Genomic DNA, 7,848 nt, shown 5'->3' with positions numbered 1-7,848 from the left:
ATACCTATTAACTGCAACTTTAAACACTACCATTGTTCGTGCCGCCACAACGACCGGCTATCACACACAAACATACACACAACACATACTTCTTATTTATATTGTTTTATTTTTGTTAATTGTATTGTGAATTATTATATAATATGCAGATTAAAGCGCTATCGCACGCCGCCGGATCGGCTGGCGACTATTATTTAACACGGCCGCCGTAATTTTCGCCGTAATTTTAGTCAGTCTCGCTCGTACTATCGTTACATATTGTCAACGCGGACCATATTATTTTACGTAGGTGCGAATCGCCACGGGTTAATTTATATTACATTGTAAAGGCGAAAATCGCCACTAATTTTATTATTATATTTTGTACGCGCGTGAATCGCCGTATTAATTGTGTTTTTGTCAAGGCGCTAATCGTCCTCAATATTTATTAGATTTTTATATTATTATTTTAGTGTGTGTGCAATATTATTTGTAGGTAGCGGCTGGTCAGCAGTGTTCCATAAATTGTGAGTTTTTGTTATTATTTAAATTATTAAGTACCATTGAATTATTATTTTACCTAGAATTATTATAAAATATATTAGTTATTTAGCTGTATAATATTATTGTTATTGGTTGAGCTGAACAGGCAACTTATTATATTATTTTCATTTGGACCTGTTGGGCCAAAAGGGCCGTATTTATTATTCTATTATACAACATATTTTTTATTATTTACATTGCGTTACCATTTTTACTACAGTTACCTATATCCGTTTAGAATTTAAGTGCACACATACACATACACACACCACCGCACACTAGCACTCTTTGGTTTTGCTCGGCGACCCCGTCCACTTTCTTTGAGTCGTTATACATACATACACACCTTTACACAGGTCGGTCGGTGTGTGAGTGCAGCGCGCGAAGTATTTTGGTGACCTCGACGTGATACGTAATATTAATTTATTTATTTATTAGATTACGTATATTTCTATTATAATTTATTTCAGAGTTAATAACTCTCATTATTTTCCGTCGTATGTAATGTATATGTAACTAGTGTTTATATTTTTATGTTGTGATCTATATTAAAGGTCGTGCATTTATACTTTTATGTGGGAAACTGAAATCACATTGATTATCAATTGTTTATATTGGTTGTCATTTGTATTATTTTAATTTTATATTTCAATTTATTATTTGTTCTATAGTTGAAATTTCATTTTTACTGCCTTTTCTGGAACTTAAATCATTTTCTCTGTTTATTCTCTATATTCATAGTTGACCTTCCATTGGTTGGTTTGGTGATTATATTTCTAAGTCAGGCAATATAACGCACGGCGAAGATAAAATAAAAATGTTAACAGAGCTAAAGAGGAAACGAGGTGTTTTCAAAGCGGCTCTTACACGTGCCCAAACTTTTGTGTCAAAATTTGTTATCGGTGAACAACCTACTTCGTTACTCGAGTTCAGGCAGGAAGAACTACCTCAATTAAGTAGAAAATTTGATGATATTCAAACTCAAATTGAATTGATTGCTGTTGAAGATATTGACGAACCTGAAAGTGAAAGGAATAAATTTGAAGATCTTTATTTCGCGGTAAGATCACAAATGCAAGAAATTATTAATGCAGACAAGGCATCAAATACTACTGTTCATAGTGTGACACAGACCGGAGGCTTTGAATGGAATCGGACTCAGCTTGCACCAATACCACTACCAACATTTGATGGAGATATACAAGAATGGTCTTCGTTCTTTGATATTTTTCGAGCTATGGTACACGAAGACTATTCAACTGCTCAAAAATTTTAATATTTGCGTTCGTGTTTATCAGGGCCGTCGTTGGACTCGATGCGTTCTATTCCGATCAGCGATGGTAACTATTCGGTGGCTGTAGAAAGGCTAAAGCAACAATATGACAACCGTAGTCTTGTAATCCAGTCTCACATACGATCGTTACTTGATTGTCCAAAGACAGAAGAACCATCAGCATCAGCGCTGCAAAAGCTTTATTCACATGTAAGCACGCATGTCGCTGCTTTGAAGGCGTTTGACCAATCAGTTGAATTCTGGGATGCGTAGTTGATTACCATAGTTACAGGACGCCTAGATAAAAACACTGGTCATAGATGGCACTGAGTTACCTGAGTACGCGGACCTTGAATCCTTTCTGGCTAGTCGGCGTGTGGCGTTAGAAAGTTCAGAGACCGTAGGCTTAAATAAAAAACTCTCCAAGCTCATTCCAAAATATAATTCTGGTACCAAAACCAAATCACTCAAGGGTTGCTCTTTTAGCATCATCTGAAGTAAAGGAGAAATGTGTATATTGTAAAAGTATGCACAAGCTGTATACATGTACTAACTTCAAAAAATTGTCGGTTGGAGATCGAATAAATTTTGTGCGTAAAGCTAAGCTATGTTTCAATTGTCTTCATTCATCTCATGCTGTTGATAAATGCAGATCAAGATTTACCTGCTTTATTTGCAAGGGGAAGCATAATACCTTACTTCATTATGAGAGGCAAGCAAATCCTCTAAATGTTAGTGCTGAGCATAAATCTGCAGAAAATAATATATTGTCAACTTCAACCACAGGTGGTTCAAAAAGTGTACTATTAGTTCATCAAGGACATAGACATGTATTTTTATCAACAGCTGTAGTTTTAGTGAAAGACAACCAAGGGCTGCTTAGAAAGTGTCACGCTATATTAGATAATGGTTCGCAAGTTAACTTTATAACGAAAGAACTGGCGAGACAACTACAATTTCCAGCAGCAAGGGTGACACTCCCAGTTAGTGGCATAGGTGCGAATTCACTCCAGTCTAGTACAAGTGTTGATATATGTGAATTCAGACTTGATTCATCGAACTTCAAGCTATCTTGTCTTACATTACCTGTCATTATATCACGATTACAACCTCTTTATACCCCGGTGGAAGGCTGGACAATTCCAAGTGAATTAGTACCGCGGTTAGCAGATCCTCACTTCTATGATTCAAAACAAATCGACCTGTTAATTGGTGCGTTCTTTGACATCTTGCAGCCAAGTCGTATACAGCTTGATGCGGAAATGTTATACCTACAAGACAGCAAGATGGGTTGGATAGTCACAGGGGAGATGACCCAGACCTGTCTGTTGAGTGTTGACGGATCACTAGAAGAAGAAAAAAAAAGGTGATTCTCGGCCACGAGGATGTATTGTACGATAAACAATCAAGGGCAAACCAGTGCTCTATCGAAGAGAAGCATGCACTTGAACATTTCCTGTCCACGGCCAAACAAAATGAAGAGGGTCGTTTCGTGCTACAGTTACCCGTCAAAATGGACCTAACTAATTTAGGTCAGAGTGTTAACTCGGCTACATCTAGGTTTCTTAGTGTGGAGAAAAAATTACAGCAAGATGCGGATTTACAAATTGAGTACACAAGATTCATGAAAGAGTACTTGAAAATGGGCCATATGCAAGAAGTGCTGTATGAATCCAATATTCCTAAGCGATTATGCACCATGCTGTATTCAAAAGTTCAAGTCTGACAACAAAAATCCGCATCAGCGAAAACTTCCTCAGGGTTGTCACTCAATGACGTATTGATGCGAGGCCCAAGGACACAAGAGGATATATTCTTAATTCTTACGCACTTTCGAAAATATGAATATGTAATTTCATCGGACATTGAGAAGATGTTTCGCCAAGTAGCCGCGGCAGAACAAGATTGGGATCTGCAACGGATACTTTGGCGCAATGACCCGAGTGAAGCTCTCCGTAGCTATCGACTAGTCACCGTGACCTATGGTACTAAACCGGCCTCGTTCATGACAACACAGTGTTTGTTGACGCTAGCAGAACAAATGCATGAAAGGTTTCCCAGAGCTGCGGAGGCGATAAAAAGAGATTTTTATATGTTAAGAGGTGAAACTGAAGCAGAATGTATCCAAATGTACCAAGAGATAACGTCAATTCTAGCCTCAGCAAAGTTACCTCTAAGGAAGTGGTGTTAGAACTCTTCTCGCATATTGGGACATATTAGAAAGGACGTTAGGGATCCTCTGTTCACCTTAGAATTAGGAGATGAAGAAATGGTTAAGTCTCTTGGCTTGTGTTGGAGTCCAGTTCTTGATGAGTTTAAGTTCAATGTTATATCGACTACGGCACGATCAAAATTGACTAAGAGAACTTTACTATCCGATTTGAACAAGGTGTTTAACCCTATAGGTTTTATAGCCCCAATCCTCGTCAAGGAAAAAATATTTGTACAGCAGGTATGGGCCATCAAAATTGATTGGGATAGTCCCCTATCTTTAGACATTGAAGATCGGTGGAAGTCATTCCATAAGGATTTAGAGCAACTGCAAGATGTATCCATTCCAAGGAAGGTGCTTCCAAAATCAAATGAATTCCAGATACATGGCTTCTGTGACGCGTCACAAGAAGCGTGTGGAGCTTGCATATATGTACAATCGTGCTGTTCCGAAAATACGAGGCAGGTTCGATTGTTGTGCGCTAGGAGTCATATAGCACCGATAAAGGGTTCGACAATTCCTCGGCTTGAATTGAATGGTGCCTTAGTATTAGCACAGTTACTACAATGGCTAACAGAGTCTTGGGAAATTGATCGATATAAACGTCGTTTGTGGACAGACTCTACTGTGGTTCTTGGTTGAACACACAATTTAATCGATTAAAGGTGTATGTCAGCAATCGCGTTAACCAGATTTTAGAGCTTACAAATTCATTGCAATGTAGTTACGTAAGAACAGATAAAAATCCTGCTGACATGATATCCTGTGGTACTTATGTAACAGAGATAAGAAATTCCAAACTTTGGTGGACCTGACCTGATTGATTAAGCAAATCCGACGAATTTTGGGAGAAGGCACCAAAACATATTACCAGAGGAAGAAATACCGAAGCAACGCACAATACGACTTGCATTTGTCGGGGTTCAATCTAATCAGGAGTTGGCTCAACATTACTCGCCATGGTTATGATTACAGAGAGCAACAGCTTGGTTGCTTAGATTTGCAGAATATATGAGGACAAGGAAGATACCAAGTGAAGGTCATTTATCGGTAAAAGAGCTACAATCAGCTGAAGCATGTATATTGAAACAAGTCCAAGCCGAATGTTTTCTTAAGGAGCTACGATCATTGGAGGCTGGGAAGGAGCTAAATTCTAATAGTAAATAATACAAAGACACCCAGTCGTTTTGCCTGCGAAACATAAGGTGACCAGATTAATATTTGAGCAAAGACATCTTGAACAATTACATTGTGGTCTTCAAGCCTTGCTTGCCGAGGTGAGACGAAGGTATTGGCCGTTGAGAAGTCGAGTGATGGCACGTTCCGTAGTATCACGTTGTGTTAAATGCATTCGAGCCAAACCTACCTTCAATGCTTCCTTGATGGCCCCTTTACCTAAGGAAAGGGTTTAAGTCATGCGACCGTTCCTGGTTACTGGAGTCAATTTTGCTGGACCAATTATCATAAGAAGCGGTATAAGGCAGGTAATAGGTGTGAAGACTTGGATAGCTGTTTTTGTATGTTTCACCACAAGAGCAGTTCATCTAGAGGCGGTGGATGATCTGTCTAGTCAAGCTTTTCTGGCATCATTGCGTCGATTCACTGCGCGTAGAGGCTTATGTTCCACAATATTTAGCGATAACAGTACAAACTTTGTTGGAGCAAGAAGAGAGTTATACACGCACGTAAGGAATGCACAGCCACAAATAGCTCAGAGGGGCATTGAATGGAAATTCAACCCACCAGCGGCACCGCATTTCGGTGGCCTACGGGAGTTGCAGTGAAGGAATCAAAGCACCATTTAACACGAATGATGGGTGATGTCAAGCTATCAATAGGTGAATTATCCACATTACTGTGTCAGATAGAAGCTTGCCTGAACTCACAACCACTCGCACTCATGAGCAGTGATCCATCGGACTTAAGTACTAACTCCAGCTCACTTCTCGATAGGAGGTCCAATCGAATTACCGCTTGAAGTTGACCTAAGGCAGGAATCCTGGAGTAGCCTTAAACGATGGAAGTATGTGCAGGCCCTGATGCAACTTTTCTGTAAAAGATGGTCTGGTGAATATTTACCTCAGTTACAGATTAGAGGAAAATGGTCAAGTAACAAAACTCCAATGAAAATCGGCGATATCGCTATTATAAAAGATGAAAATACACCAACTACAAAATGGAAATTGGGAAGGATAGTTAACGTTCATCCTGGTAAGGATGGGTTTATAAGAGTAGCGACTATGCGCCTCGGGTCCGGTGCGGAGTTGAATTATTATATAATATGCAGATTAAAGCGCTATCGCACGCCGCCGGATCGGCTGGCGACTATAATTTAACACGGCCGCCGTAATTTTAGTCTCGATCTTACCTTCGTTATTGTTACGCGGACCATTTTTATTGCGTGGGTGCAAATCGCCACTTAATTTATATACGTTGTCGCGGAAGCACTGACGCTCGCAAAATATTAATTATAAAGGTCGGGTCGTTGTGCAGTTTTTTTTGTTTTGGGTACAAGGCGCGAATCGCTTTCCCCATGCTATATATTGTGCAAGGCGCGAATCGCCTTGGGTTATATAAAAATCGTATTATTGCTAGGCGCTAATCGCCGTATTTTGTTATATTATATTTTATAGGCGCTAATCGCCACTCTTTTTCTTATGCGTAGACGCGAATCGTCGAATTTACTATATTGACATATTACATTATTTGTTTTATGTATTATGTGATGTGGAATTATTTATATAGGCTAGATTAGGTAGCAGTTGGCCAGCCGAGCACCGACAGTAAGTTGTGAGTTTTTGTTATTATTTATTTTATTACTTACTGCTAATTTATTATACAATACTATGTGGCATTTAGCTGTATAATATAATTATTTATCAGTGTTGTACCAAACCGGCATATCATTATTATTATTATTATTATTTTTTATACATTTTATATACAGCTCTAATAGTTAATTATTATCATTTTTGATATTACTATTTTAATTATACTTATTAGTGGTTGTGCCGAACCGGCAACTTATTATATTATTTTCATTTGGACCTGTTGGGCCAAAAGGGCCGTATTTATTATTCTATTATACAACATATTTTTTATTATTTACATTGCGTTACCATTTTTACTACAGTTACCTATATCCGTTTAGAATTTAAGTGCACACATACACATACACACACCACCGCACACTAGCACTCTTTGGTTTTGCTCGGCGACCCCGTCCACTTTCTTTGAGTCGTTATACATACATACACACCTTTACACAGGTCGGTCGGTGAGTGAGTGCAACGCGTGAAGTATTTTGATGACCGGGCGTCACAGCCTATTATTGTTTGTGCCCGGCCCGTACAGACTTCGTATTATTTAAATTTAGTTAATACTGAAACACTGAAATCCCAAATTTATGTTAATTGTTTTATGGTTTGTAAATTGATTTGTAGTTCATTGCTTTATATTAAAATACTTCAAAAATTCGGAATTTATCATCTAATGCACTAGATACAATAAACTATGCATCTGAATTCAGAGTGATAGATATGACAGTCAATTTATGTTTACTAAGAATTGTCAATATTGAGATTTCTCAACTCATTGTATTTTTATAGTTTCATTAATAGAATCAGTATCTACACAACCGAATGAAAGTTCTCGTACTTTTCCGTCAGACTCATTACCTTTATCAAATTATAGGTACACCAAAAGTATTATTTCATTAGATATATAATACATGAGTATGTCAAATAATATGATTTCCAAAGGAATAAAACAAAGAATTACTTTTTTAAATATTTAATTATAAGTTCATAAATATATGCTTACATAAAAATTAACTGATAGA

Source organism: Rhopalosiphum maidis, chromosome 3 (assembly GCF_003676215.2).
Source record: "Rhopalosiphum maidis isolate BTI-1 chromosome 3, ASM367621v3, whole genome shotgun sequence".
NCBI classification, from domain to species: Eukaryota; Metazoa; Arthropoda; class Insecta; order Hemiptera; family Aphididae; genus Rhopalosiphum; species Rhopalosiphum maidis.
This window is presented reverse-complemented; position numbering follows the sequence as displayed.